At 37.6% G+C, this 8,418-nt stretch overlaps 1 protein-coding gene across 1 annotated transcript in view; it reads left to right on the forward strand.

The window, feature by feature from the left end:
- The window catches only part of USH2A (usherin), a 707,317-nt gene that overhangs the window by 487,185 nt on the left and 211,714 nt on the right, over positions 1–8,418 (forward strand). The window lies entirely within an intron of this gene.

Below are 8,418 nucleotides of genomic sequence, written 5' to 3' on the forward strand. Positions count from 1 at the left end.
CCAGCCTTTGAGTTTTGTTACAGCCTAAGACGTGCTTCCTTTTCCATTTAGAACATCTGAGTGAATTTGCCTCCATGTTATATTTTATCAATTGCGAATTAAAACCAGGATTAGGTGACATTAACACTAAATTAAAATCTGTACTGGCTCTGTTGATCTATGTTGCCACTAAATAACCCATTTTTACAGAAGACTATCATCCTAGGGTTTGTATAAGGTTGCAGGTTTCTAATAATCTGTGTCACCTCTATTGGGATCTCTTAAGCCATTTAAATGGAAGAATGGAAGTTAATTGATGCTTATGATTACACTCTGAGACACCTCTGGGAAAAATACAAAGTTTTTATCTGGAGATGGATTTTTATGTATAATATATTTTCACTCATTTCTCTTTCCTCTCTACTTTACCCTCACCACCTGATTCATCTTAAAAGCCTGCTCATAAAGGTGGATGTCCTCCCCCTCATCTGACATTTGAATACTGCTGTTAAGATCCAGCCGCTGAATTTTGCCAATATAGGTCCTTTACATTATAATTGCATGCCTGAAGTAAGCGTGCTTATAAAAACTGACAAACTTAATAGATCTGCAGCATCTCGCTGAAGTTTCATTACCTTGGTAATCTGAACCTCTGACCTTCGGGATGTAGGTAATGCAATCTGCTGTTATTTCCATTCATACCTTAGAAATATTTCAGATAACTATTTGTGAGCACAAAGGTTAACTCTCAGAAGAGGGTCAACTCTCCGAAAGCTTGTTTCATTATCATTTTCTTCCTTCGTGCAACCTGCTAGCCTAAGTAAATTAACTAGTTACTCCTCTGTGATAGGGCCACCTATTTTTTGCTATTTTAATTTAGGTTGTTTCCTTGACTTTTGGGATACGTTTGGCTACATTGTTGAACATGCTAGAAGGCACAAAACTGTAGGATGAAAGTCAATTGGATACATTTATAAATATTTACTTATTAAAAATTGCCTTTCAAAAAAACATAAAATGTATTTAAAAAAACACATATTCTCTCTTAACTATGATCTCCCCATGGATACACCATTTTGATAGCTGCATATTTCTGGTAAATTTTTAACCACAGATTAACAGGAATGTTATTGAACATTTTAGAAGCACCCATTTTAAATTTTGTATCGCTGTGTGATGTCATGTGAGGTAAAAGCATCCCTGCATTCCTTCAGTTCATTTTTAGGCTTCATACTGTAAACTGGCAGCACATGGACCATGTTTACTTCCTCCATCCCCCCTACACTGTTTTGGCTATGGTATTTTTCTTAAATAATATTTTGCCAACATTTAACAATCAGACGATTTCACATAAAGGTGATGATTTGGGGATTGATTTGAAAAATCAAATGATGGAGTGAAACTACTCCCACATTGCAGAAGGAATATTATCAGTTGGCGCTGAGTAATGGCTTCCCCTAGACAGGTCACACACTTCTATCTTCCTGGTCCCTATACAGATAGGAGGTTCTTATCCCTGTTAAATATAATAAAAGAGAATATTTCAGCCTAAGTGAAATACCATGAAGATAAATTATATTAGTGAAAACAATCACATTTTTATAAAAAGGATACAAAAATACCTTTGCTTCAGTTATTCATACAATTCTCAGAAAAGCCCTGTAAGATAGAAACTGGCACTTTGTGACTCATTTAACATTACAGCGAGGAAGCAGAACTTCCCAAATTCAAACTAAGGGCTGAGACATTCAATTTTCAGGTGTTCCTCATGCATTTAGCCTTAATGGTTATTAATACTTCGTTGAGTGATTTATTAAGATCCTCCCCATTTTGAATGCTCACTTTAAAATCAACAGCCTCAGGGGACCTGCGTGGCACAGTCAGTTGAGCATCCAACTCTTGGTTTCAGCTCAAGTCTTGATCTCAGGGTCCTGAGATAGAGCCCCGCTACGTTGTGCTCCACGCTCAGCACGAAGTCGGCTTGAGATTCTCTCTCTCCTTCTGCCCCTGCCCACTCTCTCTCTCAAATAAACAAATCTCTCTCTCTCTCTAAAATAAATAAATAAAATATTTTAAAATAAATAAATAAACAGCCTAATAAGAAAATGCCCATGAGGGAATGCAGTGGAAAGGCAATACCTCTCCTGAGGTTGCCTCACTAACAAGATCATCCAGGGCCAGAACAGAGCAAGAAAACCCCGGAGGTAGTGAGAGAGGAAGGTGCCGAAGAAGGGCAAATGAAAAATCATCCAAACGCTGTTCACTTTACCATCCATCAAGACCTCCCCCCAACCTTTAGGTGTTTGCATCTTGTGTCACATCTTCCTCCCTCTCTCTCTCCTTCCTCTTTTTCTCCTGTCTCTCCTCTTTCTCTTTTTCTCTTCTACCTCTCTCTCTCTATTTCGCCTCCTTCCTTTCTCCCACAGATATTTATTTATGACTTTGTTTGTCCTGGGCACTGTTACTACAGTGATGAATGACATAATTCCTGCATTATAATATCTTAGTGAACTCTCTGGAATATTCATAAAGTATGAAGGTGTCACCGTTAAGAGAGTAAGTTTAAATCCACACAAAAGGCCTCTACCTCATCTTGATCTCTTAATCAGAAAGCACCAGATTTTGTAACTAGAAGAATTTCTGACTTTGTCTGAATTTATCTTGTTTGGGTGGCAATACATATCAATAATTTCAATGTCAGCCCTTTTAAAAAGTACCCACCATTGTTGGCACACCTTGTTCCTTACTCTTCTTCCCATTACTCCAGTTATCAAAGCAAATAAGCTGTATTTGCCTTTTCCTTGGGCTGTCCTTTTGTTCACTTGTGCATCTGTTGTAGTCTGACCTTCCCTCATACTCTACTGACATGGTCCTCCTGAAGTCCTTCTTACCTCATGACCCAATCCAGCGTTCTCCTCTCTATGCCATCCCATTCTGTTTCTCTGCATGGTGGGTCCTGTCATGACCCCTCCTCATCGAAATGCTCCAACCTGTGTCAAACAACTACTCCTTCTCCTTATTCCCTAAATACAGACTTTTCTCAAAGTTCTTTCCTGAGTATCTTTTTCACACTCCAATTCTCCTGTGGGTGATTCCATCTATTCTCACTGTTTCAAGTTCTCCTAACTAGAAAAATGACAAAATTCTATGAAGCCTTATGAAGGGATGATTTAAAAAATAAACTTTGGAATCAGGGAAACTTGAGTTTGGATCCCAGTTTCAGTATTTTTTAACACTATGACTAAAGCAAGCCACTTAACCACACTAAATCCTAGTTTCCTAATCCAACATCCGGGGATAATAATAACTGCCTTAAAATGTTGTGATAGGGATGAAATGAGATAATATATGTTTAGAACTTAGTAATCATTTAGTATTGGTATAAAGTATTACTCTGTCTCTAAAATGTTGACAGTGTTTTCAACAGCAGTTATACAAAATACAAAAAAAAATAATTCGGAAGCCATTTCTATTAAAAATTTGGGCATGGCATTCAGATAAAAACATTTCTACCATGAGTTGAAGATAGACAAAGAATAGATGTCACTTTATAATGACCTGACTTGACTAAAAGGTAGAACTACCAACCATTGCATAGTATTATTTCCCTACCTCCTTCCCCTTGAGGTGGTGGTGTTCCCCATGCCCATCAACTTAGAGACTACACTTACCAGCCTTGGAGTTAGCTGTGGCCTTGTGCTAGTATTTGTGCCAATAAAATGTGAAAAGAAATGATGTATGTCTTTCGGTGTCATAATCACAAAACATTAGCTATGTGCCTTCCTGTTCTCTCTTCCTAAGTCCCCTGGACTGGAATGTAGACATGGCGGTTTTCTCAATTTCATCCCTGCAGGCACAGACGACACCCTAAGAGACCCAAAGCCACATAAGAGAAGGAACCTGGGTTGTTGAAATGGAACACCATCTGATTCAGTCACTTTGGGGCTAGTATGTGAGATGTAAATTAATATCTATTTTATTTAAGTCACTTTATATCAGGGCTTCTTGGTTACCACAGCTCAGTTAACTCTCTCATTCCCTGTTTGCCCATATCAGTTCATTTAAGGAGGAGTTATCTATCCTATTTCCATTGCTAAATATAGAATGATGAATAATTAATACATCTCATATACAATTTCCTTTAAATACAATTTTCTCTGGCAGGCTATTGATAAGACTTGGAACACAGTGAAAGACTAAAGTAGCTGGGGGAAGGGGAAATTCCTAAATATAGTTATTTGTTTCTGACTGATGCATAAACAAGATAGAAGGCATGAGACATCTTTGGGAAAAATAAGGAGGCTGGCTTGGATCACTGTCCAAGAGAATCTTCCACTTCTTGATGTGAGAAATTTTACTCTCTTGCAGAGTAATGAATTTTCTCAAGAAGTAGTTTGATTTTTTTAAAAAATTTTTTGTTAAGTAAACTCTACCGCTAACATAGCACTCAAACTCACAACCCAGAGATCAAGAGTCCCATGCTCTACTGACTGAGCCGGCCAGGCACTCTGCAAGAAGTGGTTTTGGTTCCTCACATTTTCCAAGAAGTATTCAGTTAATGACACAGAGTTCTGCATCATAGAACTTGGGATACTGAACACTGATTTGAGAATCTGTGAGCAAGACACACTTCTATTATAAAATAACCTTAATGGGATCCTTCCAAGTTTTTACATTTGAACAAAATTACCTCCTCCCAGTGAGCCTGCTAATGAGAGATGTGGCTAAAGAATTCAATCCTAGACAAATTTGGACACCTGTTGAATGGAGTGGTTTGCTATAATTGCTCTAGATCAGGCCACAGACATTTTTCTAAAAAGCCAGATAGTAAATACTTCAGGCTTTGCAGGCTATATATAGTCGGTGTTGGAACCGCTCAACTTTGCCATTGTAGCACAAAAACAGCAAGAGACAACACTTACACAAGCATGGCTATGTTCCAGGAATAGTTTATTATGGACACTGAGATAAAATTTTCATATAATTTTCACATGTCACAAAATACTACTCTTCTTTTGATTTTTTTTTTCCCAGCCATTAAAAAAATGTAAAAACCATGCTTAGTTTGCAGAATATATATAAACAGGTAGCAGGCCACATTTGGCCTAGAGGCTAAATATTGCCCATGGACCACCTTGGCTGACCCTAATGTATATGCTAAAAATCTAGAGGACATAATTGATACTAATAGTATCAATCAAATCAACTCCTAGAGATTTCTAGGAGTGCCTGGATGGCTCAGTGGTTAAGTGTTTACCTTCCTGGGATCGAGCCCCACATCAGGCTCTCTGCTCAGCGGGGAGCCTGCTTCTCCCTCTGCTGTGCATTCTCTCTCTCTCTGTCTCTCTGTCAAATAAATAAATAAAAATCTTTAATAGCAATCTCTAAAAATAATCCAACAGCATGCAAAGAGCATCATCGAAGTGCTTTAGCAAGGGGACTTTCAGCTAGCCCACCTAACAACTGCTTTGAATTACTTGGGAATCTATTACAAAGGAGAGGGGACTGTTGTATATTTGAGAATCTGCTGCAGCTAAGATCACATTTCTGAATCTCTATATAGAGATTACTGCCCAAAATGGCATTTAATAGCAAAAATTTTGTCCACAGGTTATAACCTTCTTCTTCAACCCACTGAGGTTGACCTGATTGATATGCTAGAGTTAGAGCAATACCTTTACTCAGATAAATTTATGTGATCTACAAAATATGGGTTGTACATCATAGGATTAGAATATCTGAGCAAATTTAACCTCATAGGAAATCCTCATTTTTTCTTGTTGTTTCAAACACAAGCTAGCATGTACAGCTCCAAATCATATAACTCCCTAACTCAGATATTCACACTTTAATTTCTAAGTCCACCTGGTTGCCAGAAAAACACTTCAAATTCAAGAAGTCTCGAGTGAAACAAGTATCAAATCCTCCATCCCAGAACTACTCCTGTGTTTTCTATTTTATGTAATGGGATTCACACAAAACCAAAACCATAAATCTGAGGTTTTTGTAACTCTTCCTTACCCCTTCTAAACTCTCTGGGGTCACTTAAGGACTTGGCTCCTTCCATCTAGTAGATCCACCGTTCCCTTGGGCCTTGAAGTCCTACAGGTGGGAAAACTAAAGAAAATCAGAGATGGTCAGTTGCTCTAAAAATAGCATAAACTGGTCACATGACCTTACCACCAGATGTAAGGAGCCCAGAAAATATATTCTGGCTATTTGACAAAAAGAGAAAAGACATGGATGTTGGTGATTCCTAACTTTTATCTTCTGTAGTGATTTCTAAAGTTAAATTGTTATTTGTCCTATTAATGCTTTTGGTGGGTTAGTGCTATCTTTCCCTTTTGTTTTCATGACTTTCTTTTTTTTTGAAGATTTTATTTATTTATTTGACAGAGAGAGACACAGCGAGAGAGGGAGCACAAGCAGGGGGAGTGGGGGAGGGAGAAACAGGCTTCCTGCTGAGCAGGCAGCCCAATGCGGGGCTTGATCCCAGGACCGTGGGACCATGACCTGAGCTGAAGGCAGACACTTAACGACTGAGCCACCCAGGTGCCTTTCTATTTTTTTAATTAACAGATGATGTGTTGTTTGTTTCAGGGGTACTGGTCGGGGATTCATCAGTCTTACATAATACACGGTGCTCACCACAGCACATACCCTCCCCAGTGTCCATCACCCAGCCACCTCATTTCTCCCACCCCTGTACTGTTACTTTCCTTGACCTTCTCACCTGCCATTTTCAATGTTTGGTTTATAAATTATAATATAATTATTTTTACATAATTATTTTCTCTAAATAGTTTCAGTTTTTATTATCAATTCCTAAACTTTCCCAATCTTGCATTCTGGATCTTGATTCACCTTTTTTATCTTCTGGATAACATTATTGGGAAAATTTTACCATTAAAGTTAAATAAATTAAATAAATTAATTACTCTTAATTAGTTATATATATATGTGTGTGTGTGTATATATATATTTAATTTTATTCCTAAATAAGAAAGTCTTTCTGTTGTATTTGCACATAAATAATGACTTAGATTTGTATGAAATTCTTGTATCAAAATTTTTCCCTCAAAACCTGATGAAATTGTTCCATTGTCTGTCAAAATTTGGTGTTCTGGATGAGAAGTCTGAAACTTGCCTGACTTTTTCTCCTTTGTAGATGATCTTTTAATGTTTAGCTTACCTTTGAAATGTTATAATGTTCCATGATACGTCTGAGTTTGGATATATTGCCATTATTTTGATCAAAACTATATTAATCAATTCAATTTATGGACATAAACCTTTATTTGGGTCAGGTTTCATGGGGTATTTTATATTAATGATTATTTATTCCATTTATTTTTCAGGTTGTTTAGATATTTTTATTCTCTGTCCTCAATATATATAATTCTGACTTTCATTGATTTCTTCTTAGTCATTTTCCTCTTTATTCTTTCCTACTATGTACTTTTCATCTGCTTTTGTCTACTTTCCGTGCAGATCTGAATTCTGCCATTGCTTTTTATGTTTCCTTGCTGTCTTATTTAACAAGATCACTTATCATCTTTGTCTTCATATCTGTCTTTTCATGATTATAGGTACATGTTTCATAGAGGCTTCTTTTTCATAAAGGCATGTCTCCCCTTTGTTATTTTTAACACAATGCAAATGTTTTCTAAAACTTCCATCTCATTCTCATAGAAGTAATACACACACACACACACACACACACACACACACACACACACACACACAAATCTGCTTTTGAAGGTTCTAAACAATGTTTTCCCTGTCTCATGCTATGAAGAAGCCTTGTGACTTAATGATTTTCTCTTTTAAAAAATGGAACTATAACTCTGGAAAACAGTATGGAGGTTCTTCAAAAGTTGAAAATAGAGCTACCATATGATCCAGCAATTGCACTACTGGGTGTTTACCGCAAAGATACAAATGTAGGGATCCGAAGGGGTACGTGCACCCCGATGTTTATAGCAGCAATGTCCACAATAGCCAAACCGTGGAAAGAGCCAAGATGTCCATCGACAGATGAATGGATAAAGAAGAGGTGGTATATATACACAATGGAATATTATGCAGCCATCAAAAGGAATGAGATCTTGCCATTTGCAACACGTGGATGGAACTGGAGGGTGTTATGCTGAGTGAAATAAGTCAATCAGAGAAAGACATGTATCATATGACCTCACTGATATGAGGAATTCTTTTTTATTGTTATGTTAATCACCATACATTACATCATTAGTTTTGGATGTAGTGTTCCATGTTTCATTGTTTGTGCATAACACCCAGTGCTCACGCAGAATGTGCCCTCTTTAATACCCATCACCAGGCTACCCATCCCCCCACCCCCTCCCCTCTAGAACCCTCAGTTTGTTTTTCGGAGTCCATTGTCTCTCATGGTTCATCTCCCCCTCCGATTTCCCCCCC

This window comes from Callorhinus ursinus, unplaced genomic scaffold, assembly GCF_003265705.2.
Source record: "Callorhinus ursinus isolate GAN/ISIS: 27379988/994484 unplaced genomic scaffold, GSC_fseal_2.0 scaffold54, whole genome shotgun sequence".
Taxonomy (NCBI): domain Eukaryota; kingdom Metazoa; phylum Chordata; class Mammalia; order Carnivora; family Otariidae; genus Callorhinus; species Callorhinus ursinus.